General features: G+C 35.4%; 1 protein-coding gene across 2 annotated transcripts in view; it reads left to right on the top strand.

The window, feature by feature from the left end:
• The first annotated feature begins 2734 nt into the window (after positions 1-2734).
• The window catches only part of LOC106050602 (galactoside alpha-(1,2)-fucosyltransferase 2-like), a 44312-nt gene continuing 37091 nt past the window's right edge, over positions 2735-9955 (top strand). Inside the window, exons 1-2 of one of the 2 annotated variants that reach the window (XM_056015073.1) lie at positions 2735-3119; positions 6674-6788. The gene's annotated coding sequence lies outside the window, so the exon portion shown is untranslated. The remainder of the gene's footprint in view (positions 3120-6673; positions 6789-9955) is intronic. The other variant, XM_056015071.1, reaches the window with a different exon arrangement.

The raw sequence follows: 9955 nt of genomic DNA, 5'->3' as shown, positions 1-9955 counted from the left end.
TACTTACAAAAGAAAGAAAGTATCATTTCTAAACACTAACCTACATTCTTTTATAATTAAATGAAAATTCATGGGAAACAACTCAGGAAAAACGTTTTTAAAGCCTTTCACATTTTTAGTATTGAGTACGCTAAGTCACCCCTTGAAGCAAGGTCAGCGATTTCAGGGTAAGTATGAATAAGTGATGCAAAAAAAAAACAACAACAACACACAAATTATCTTTTTTTTTTTTAAACATAATGTTAACATAATCTCCCTTACATTTGTTTTAGAAGTGGCGTATTTTTATTAAAAGCATTGCTTGCATAATTAATTTTAAAAACAAAACTGTTTGCTTTTAGAAAACAAAAAGTAGCCGTTGCGCCTAAACTTTGCAAGCCACAACTCATGATGAAATATGATTTTTCATTTCTCTTCTAGTTTTTGAGATCTGAGTGTGACAGACGGACTGACGGACAAACGGACATTTTGCACAAAGCTAAAAGCGGCTTATACACATACATTTACATTATTCTGCACACCAGATAAAGCATGCTATTTATAGTTATTAGGCATAGAAGAAGGGAGCGTGGTGGCTGAGTGGTTAAGTGCTTAGCTTCCAAACCTAGGATTCTGTGTTCGAATCTCGATGAAGACTGGGATTTTTAATTTTGGGATTTTGGCGCCCCTTAGTCCACCCAACTCTAATGGGTACTTGACTTTAGTTGGGGAAAGTAAAGGCGGTTGGTCGTTGTGCTGACGGGCTCGTTAACTGATGGCCAAAGAAACAGATGACCTTAACAATAGAGGTTGGAAAATAATGATAATGAGAATAATTGCTACCATGTCGATACTTTTGATAATTAAGATGATGGTCGAATGTAAAAGATGATGTTTAGAATGATGTTTTCGTTATTGATTATGTTAATTGTGATAACAATGTTCGTAATAGTCATGTGTATTTTAAAAAATATTTACACGAGTAAGCACTGAGCAGTCGACCTAACCTTGAACCTTGTTTACAACGAACAAAGTATGCAACTAAAATGGACAGGTTTGAAACTCTAAACATCATGAAGAAGTTCTGAAGCGTAAGTCACTCCACCAGGCGTTATAAATACCATACGAAGAGACAGTCATCCATATCATACGGCAAGACAGCCATCCAAAAAGACACACGACCAGTCAACCATCCACAAAACACACGACCAGTTAACCATCCACAAACACACGGCAAGTCAACCATCCACAAAACACACAACCAGTCAACCATCCACAAAACACACGACCAGTCAACCATCCACAAAACACACGACCAGTTTACCATCCACAAACACACGGCAAGTCAACCATCCACAAACACACGACCAGTCAACCATCCACAAAACACACGACCATCCAACCATCCATATCACGCAAATAGGCTGCCATATGTTTTTTTTTTAATTTTGCTTTTTTATCTGCTTTTTTTCTTAAATCTTTTGGTTGATCTCCAACTGAATGTTTAATCCAAGCTGTTTTGTTTTAGATTAACGCGTTAAATTTGTTTACGACTGAGTTAACAACAAGATTAGTGAAAGAAGTTTGTCGATGTAACAACATTATAAGGATTATGTAGTAAGTTTAAGAGTTAAAGATGGTGTCAGATGGTGTTTTGTAGTGTCGATTTTGGTGCCTTAATTTAAAAAAAAACAAAACAAATGACGGCTAACCATCGATTTGACATTCACTTATGTTACGCGTGTTCCACGCTCTGTCTGACATTTGCAGTGAATGCGTCGTCTCCAGGCTGAACAAGGTAAAATGTTGCTTGGCACACTGTCGCTCGATAAGTGAGTTCATTGATGGCTGAAGCGGAAGTCTGACAGTGTACTTCTGCATGCGCGAAACGGTATGCGCAGATTTACTTTGATAGGAAATGATGCGACTTATATAACTTCTCACCTGATGCTCTGCGAGAATGGCCGTGAAAGAAATTTGAAATATCCGGTAATAGGGCTGCAACTACAACCACCACAGAAAACTACAACTACAGCAAACAACGAAAACTGCAGCAAACAACAATACAACAACAATACGCTTAGTCATCAATCACCATCATCAAATGAAAACCCATGTTATTGACGGGTTTGAGTGTGAAGGTTTTATGTTATTATTATTATTATTATTATTGATTAAGGTGTAGGCCTACAAGTTATTATTTATTCATTTTCTAAATGACACGTTTTTTCCCAAGAAGAAGATAATTAAGCCTTACGCCCTACGCCTTACACATATCCATGTCTCAATCTTGTTGTGCATGTTACTTAGAGACTTGACTCTGAAGGCACAAGACAGTAGTTTACAAATCCGTCAAAGTCTATAATGGACTAAGCCCTATTTAGATCTGTTCCAACAGTGTTTGGGGGGGGGGGGGGCTTGAGGTTCTTCATCTTTTGAATGCCTTGTAATAAAAACTTTTCGTTTTTGTCAAGAAAAAAAAAATAATTTGGACAACTTTTTAATAATCCTAGCGTGCTGCTTGACTACATATATCATTAACATTTCTAAAAGTTCTCTTCGTCAATTAAAATGGATCGTCCATGGGACTCAATGGAATCAATTGAAGTTGTGTATTTCTGTTATTATTGAGTTTCAGCAATTTCCCCTCTTCATATATAAACGCCGTGTGTCGATGTCGTGACAGCGCGAGGCACCCGACCACAAAGCTCCACCCTTCCATTTTCAACCTCCCCCCCCCTTTCCGCACTCTCTGACAACCTCCGATTCTGACTGGTCTGCTTAATATAGAATACAGTCCTCGTTAAAGGTTAGAAGATGCTCAAGTAATGTGTTAAATAATTGACTTAGATATTGGAATGGTGGATAAGACTATTCCCTTCACAGAAAGTATGAACTTTGTCTAACGCCATGTTTACAAAGTGAACTATCAACTGAACCCAGTGACGAGTTCGATGAAGTGACTTGGCGCAAGGGAGATAATCAGGTTGTACTGTGCTGCTGTAGCTAACATATTGTTAGATATTTCTGTAGATATTTCTGTCTTTATGATGGATAATAACTGGAGTCACACACTTACATTCAAACAATATGGAGTAGCACTTCGCTCAGTTGTTGGATTTATGGCATTACACTGTAAGGTAAATAAATAAATAATATTTTCTTAACATTTCTGATCAGCATTTCAAAATAGTTTTAGTATTAAATTAAAAAGCAGCCTTGGGCACAGTGTACTCTAGTGAAATGTCTGGATCTTTAGTATAGTTTTATATTCTGCTTGAAACAATGTCTAATTGGTAAGCGTACTTGAACTGTAATAGTTGTACATGTTGTTCTGATATACACATTGATGGATACATGTGGTAGCTGTACATTGATGGATATATGTGGTAGCTGTACATTGATGGATATATGTGCTAGTTGTACACATTGATGTATGTATGTGGTAGCTGTACACATTGATGGATATATGCGTAAGTTGTACACATTAATTGATATATGGAGTAGTTGTACTTGTTGTTATAAGGGGTAGTTCTACACCAGGGGTGAACTGGCTATATAGGTATTCGGGCAAATGCCCGTAGGGTCGGTATCCAAATGGCCTGGTAGGGCCACCGAAAAGGCCACATCGATACCACTATCGCACCTATTAAATTGTTCAATGTTTTATAATATTCTCTTATAAAAGTGACACTTTGAGCGTCGAGTTAAAAAAAATAATTTTGTATTGGCTCTACAGTGTTATACTTTAATCTAATATATTTTTCAAAATAATTTAATCTTATCTTATCTTATATAATACAGACGTTACTTCCAAAAAGAAGATGATTACGTCCTACGCGTCATGCATTCAGTCATGCATTTTAACCAGTGACTTAAATTCTGCCAAGTCACCGGTTTTCCTGGCTAGCTCAGGCAACCCATTCCATGCTCTAATAGCACTAGGGAAGAAGGAGTATTTGTACAAATTTGTCCTAGCATATGGGATGAGGAATGTGCCTTTATCTTTGTATCTTTCAGAGTATTTTATTAAATTTTGTTTTTGTATTTGAAGATTATGGTTCAGTGTTTTATGTATGATTGCTACTTTACTTTTGAGTCTTCTGTCCTGAAGGCTTTCTAAATTTAGTGATTTTACTAAAGGTAAGTTTATTCGTTTGTTATAAATCTCACTGCTCTATTTTATGTCTGTTCCAGTTTCTTAATATTTTCTTGAGTTGAGGGGTCCCAAACAGAGAATGCATATTCTATTATTGGCCTAACCAAGGTTAAATAACATTTTAGTTTTATGTTCATTTTTGATTTATAGAAATTTCTTTTAATAGCCTACATCTGTGAAAGAGGTACTAGTAGGCTACATCCTTTTAAGGGCCTACACACTTAGAGATTAAAAATCAGCATGAGGTCTATATTTCTTTTAATTATATAGAGCATGCTTACAGTTGTCGATACATTAACAAACTTAACATAAGATTTTGTGACAGGTAGGCCTATAATTGGATGCTGATCCTATGATATACGATTTATGGGTCGGACGGTAGAGAAAGGCCTAGGCCGATTTCGACACCTTGTCCTCTCATAAGTGGCCTTCAACCTTTTTTAGCCTACCGCCCCCTTTTCGTATTTTTTTCTTTAAAAAATTCGCCAGCGTCCCCCCTCTAAAAAAAAACACTTCTAAAAAACCGTGAAAAGGCAAGTTTGAATGACAAGTCATTTATTTATTAATTTTTATACTGTCAATAACACTTATCCCGCATGGGAGACGACCGCATGCCAAAGACAATCTTCTTTAGCGCGCTTAAAGAAGGACGGCATTACAGAGGTGCTCCCCCCCCCCCCGTAAGCGCTATAAAGATCCACTCAGGCGCCATTTCGCCCTCACTGGCATAGAGGAAAGTAGCTGGTCTCTGAGAGAGACAGTTGGAGAGCTCTCACAAAAGTGGCGGACAAACATTTGAGACTCAAAGAAAAGCCATTGTTGAAAACAGGCGCAAGAGACGGAAAGAAAGCTTAAATAGATCGCCAGAGGATTAACGGCTTTGTCTGCATAAAATTCGGGAAAATATGTAGGTAGCAACTGGGTTTGCATAGTTATGTGAAAAACTGCACTCTAAGAGGCCGCTAAAACATATCCTGCTTTGGCGTTTTTTATTTTTTCATATTATTTGAATAGTAGATTTTTATAATAGTTCATGAATATTCTTACATTATTGTCGGATATTGCTGTATGCTCGTGAAGCCGACTTGGTTTTATAACCTCATCTGAAAATGCCGTCTAGTGGCATTAAAAGTCATGAAAATTTATATCTGCATACAGCCAGTTTTCGTAACAATGTTTTTTGTAAAAAAAAAAGTTAAATAATTCTATTTGAATGTTGTTTATAATTGTATTTTAATATTAACATTTACATAGAGGATCCAGAACTTTGGAGTGGGGGGGGGGCGATTTTTTTTCCAAACCTTAACCCTGACGCCCAGTAAACCCTAACCCTTTGCATAAATGTGCGTACGTGGTTAGGGTTATCTATATCTATATCTATTTCTACATCTATATCTACATCTACATCTACATCTATAACTACATCTACATCTACATCTCTATCTATCTATCTATCTATCTATCTATCTATCTATCTATCTATCTATCTATCTATCTATCTATCTATCTATCTATCTATCTATCTATCTATCTATCTATCTATCTATCTATCTATCTATCTATATCTACATCTACATCTACATCTACATCTACATCTATCTCTCTCTCTATTTATCTATCTATCTATCTATCTATCTGTCTGTCTATCTATCTATATCTACATCTATCTATCTATCTATATCTATATCTATATCTAAATCTATATATATAAATCTATATATATAAATCTATATCTATATAAATATCTATATCTATATCTATATATACATATATCTATATCTATATAAATATCTATATCTATATCTATATATACATATATCTATATATACATATATCTATATCTATATAAATATCTATATCTATATCTATATATATATATATATATATATCTATATCTATATATACATATATCTATATATACATATATCTATATGTATATAAATATCTATATCTATATCTATATATATATGAGAAGGGAAAAAAAGAAGTGTTTCTCAACCTTCTGCGAAATAAACAACAACAAAAAACCAGCCCCGCTGAGGCCTTTCTCTTGCAAGCTTGGGGGTATGGGGAGCGCTGTAAGCCTCACCAAGCCTCACCAATGGGGTTCGGGGCGAGACGCCAAAAGCGTTTTTCTTGCATTTTTCACCGCAGAAACGCGTTCTCTTGACACCTCATTATTTATCAGTGAGGTTCTGGGCGAAGCCCTGACGCTAAAAGCGTTTTCTTGCATTCTTCACTGCAGTAATGTAATCTCCTGACATCTACAGCTCATTATTCATCCTATTAAAAAAGAACCTTTTGAATAATGTTGTACTTGAAAAATATTCTAATATGAATGTATAGGCCTTTACTACATTGCAAATAAAACCGATTCGTTCCTTGAAAAGATAAGATACCCCACATATTTAGATTAAGGCTGTGAGGATCGCAGCCGTAAAAAAATATTCAATAAATAATATTTTTTAAAAAAAGCTCATGTGTAAGTGATACATTTTGTTCAATAGGCATGTTTGTAACTTTGTTTTGTTACAGAACTAGAATTCAAAGCTCTAACAAAAAATTTCGGAAGTGGGAGGAGAAATGAAGTGGACACCAATTAGACTCCACTCTAAAGTTTTTTTGCATTTTTAGGATTCAAGAACAAATTGTGAGTTATAGTCCCAAATTTATTTAACTAGAAAAACAGAAGATTGAGTAAAGGTTGGAGAAAGGCGACTACTAAAAGATTACCTGAGTTTAGAACTCATCTCAATCGTTACTCTTATACAGATAAATTTCATATGAATTCTAAATTTTCTAAAGCAAAGTCTTTCTTACAAAAATTATAAAAAATTCATGTGAAATAACATAAACTCTGTCGCCATATTTTGTCTGGAAAGGGTAGAATGCGGTAGAGTGAAAATGATTAATCCTCACTCCTTTTTATAATTTCTGCTAATGATTGCATTTGGCATTAAAGAATAGGGGTTGGGCGACTCGATATATGAATTTAATTTTTAGCATAGAAGTGACAGATTTTTTTTTATGTTTTGTAATTTGTCAACTATAATACAAAGAGAAAAACTATTGGTTTGTCCGATGGGGGGAAGGTGATTGCATGTTTCACCACTCCCACCTGGTACAACCCTTTTTCATTTTATATTTACTAATCATAAAATGTTGAGATTAGAGTGTGGTGGGACTGTTATGGATATTATATGCTGTATCAGTTGTCGTACTTATGTTTACATGTGCTTGTAACTCGTCCGTAAGAATGTGTTCACGAAATATGTGTTGTGTAGTCATTTAGTGTATTAAAGCCATACTAAGCGGGCATGGTTTTCGACTCTGTTATCTTTATGTTCATAACAATTTAATACAAAGGGTTCACATATCAGTACGGAGCTTATATTATATAGATATTCAACTAATTTTGTTCATAAACTATGATCTATCCATAAAAATAGGACCTCCCCCCCCCCCCCACTCAAAGGGTTTAGGTGGGAAGGGCAGTAGAGGTATTAGTACCCCCCCCCCAATCGGCCAACAGGGGAACGACATAATATAAAGATCGGTTGAAATATCAATAACAAGTTTTAATCATATATATATTTATTTAATTGATTCTGTTAGCAAGTTGTGATTTCTACAAATAAATTGGACCCCCCCCACTCGCTTCCGACCCCACCAAATCGGCCAACATACTAGATGGGGGGGGGGGCAAAATAATCTAAAAATAGGTTGAAATATAAATAGTATATATTATAACATAAGTAACAAATTGTATGAATTCTATACTAAAATTCGCCAGCGTCCCCTTCGGGGGAGGGGTCGGACGAGTGGGGGGAGGGCGATCGCCCCTAACGCCCCCCCCCCTGGATCCGCCTGTGATATTAATGTATGTAGATAAAATAAACTATAATCTAAAAGGGGGTTAGGGGACCTAGTTTGTTCATCAAATCATAAACATTCACGCGCGCAAGAACTAAGGACAATAGATACCTTCCGATTACAGCAACAGAGTAAGAATTTAACAATAGAATATGGGATTCCCGAACTCAATTTCTAATGTTATTTCTGTTCTTAAATTAGAAGCAAGCTAACTATAATTTGTCTATATTTAGTTTGCCAGCTTTAATTTTGAAGAATTTTTTTTATTTGTATTGTTTCAGTGTACTTTTAATTTCTTCTTTTTCTCTTTATGCCAAGCGCCCCCTTACCTCCCCCTATTGTGTCCAGCGCCCCCTACCGCCCCTTTGGCTCCCAGCTCCCCCCAATTTCATGAAAACGCCCCCAGGGGGACGATAGCGCCCCCGTTGAAGACCACTGTTTTACAGGTTTGTTTGATATATTGGGTAAAATAATCTAATGTAGGATACAAAGAAGTAAAGTTCACCCTTTCAGACCTTGTGATCTATGGGGCAGATGATGTGAAGGTCATCCGTTTCTTTGGCCAACGGTTAACAAGTAATAGGGTGTCATGTAGCCAGCACAACGACCAACCGTCTTTACTTTCCCCGACGAAAGTCAGATACCCATTAGAGCTGGGTGGACTCAGAGGCGCCCTTAAAAATCCTGAAATTAAAAATCCCAGTCTTCAACCAAGATTTGAACCCAGGACCCCAGTGCTTAACCACTCAGCCACCTGTAGGATAGTTCATATGTTTTTATGCAGAAGCCTATATTTGTACATTTTATTTCATGAATTATATAATTATAGCTTCTGTTTGAATAAAAGTATATTAGTACCAATTGTTTGATATATAATATACTAGCCTGACATTACCCGCGGCCTGCGGGTCTAAGTTTGTGTTTACTAATCTAGTGGAGTGGATTTAGATGTATGTTAAACTTAGCTAATAATCCTTTCAAGTTTTTTTCTCTTTTGCTACGAAAATAAAATTAGTTTTGCGAAAAATGGGTTTACCCGAAGCCGATACATTCATATCTATTAAAAACGAAAAGAGCGATAGCTTTGTTAAATGAATGGGATTATAAAGTGAAGAATTAAACGAAATAATTTTTAGTACGCGATTCATGAATGAATATAGATCTAGGCCTATCTCAACTAGGCTTCGCAGCTTTCGTAAACGAATGTAGTCTTTTAAAAATGCTTTAGAAAACCAAATTTGAATGTTTATTTGATCAAAATATGAAATGAATGGACTATAATTAGTATGTTCATGTGTTAAAGTATAAAACTATCTGTGCGAAGAGAAGTTTTATCATCTTAGTGTTGAATTAGAGTTTTAGATCTAGGGATGGGATTATAAAGTAAACAATTAAACGAATTAATTTTTAGTACGCGATTCATTACGGTATTGTCTAATGAAAGAATGTTCGCCAGGAAATCTGTAATCACAGATATAACGAACTAATTAATGCAAAAAATGCTTTTGAAACACAAAATTGAAGGTTAATTTTATTATATAGTGAAATCAATGGATCTTCTTTTGTATTTTCATGTGTCAAAGTAAAAAACTATCTGCGCAAAGTGTATTTCTTAAAATTAGATCTAGATCTAAATCCTTTCGATCTTTTCTATCTCAACATTGTAGACATGGCCTAGATCCATAAAATACTATAGCTGTAATAGAGTCGGACAACTTTATTTTTTTTTTTTTAGGGTCTTAAGTTTGTTTTAGGGCTACGATACATACACTAAGGTCTAAGTTGGTACCCAAGGAACATTCCTGCCAAGTTTTATCAAGATTGGTCAAGCGGTTTTGATGTCTATAAGTAACATACATACACCTCACATTCTACTTTATAGTATAGATATTTATAATTTTGTTTGAATAAAAGTATATGTGTACACATTGTTTGATATATAGT

This window comes from Biomphalaria glabrata, chromosome 17 (assembly GCF_947242115.1).
Source record: "Biomphalaria glabrata chromosome 17, xgBioGlab47.1, whole genome shotgun sequence".
In the NCBI taxonomy this organism is placed as follows: Eukaryota; Metazoa; Mollusca; class Gastropoda; family Planorbidae; genus Biomphalaria; species Biomphalaria glabrata.
The sequence above is the reverse complement of the archived record's forward strand: the minus strand, read 5'-3'. Positions and strand labels throughout refer to the sequence as shown.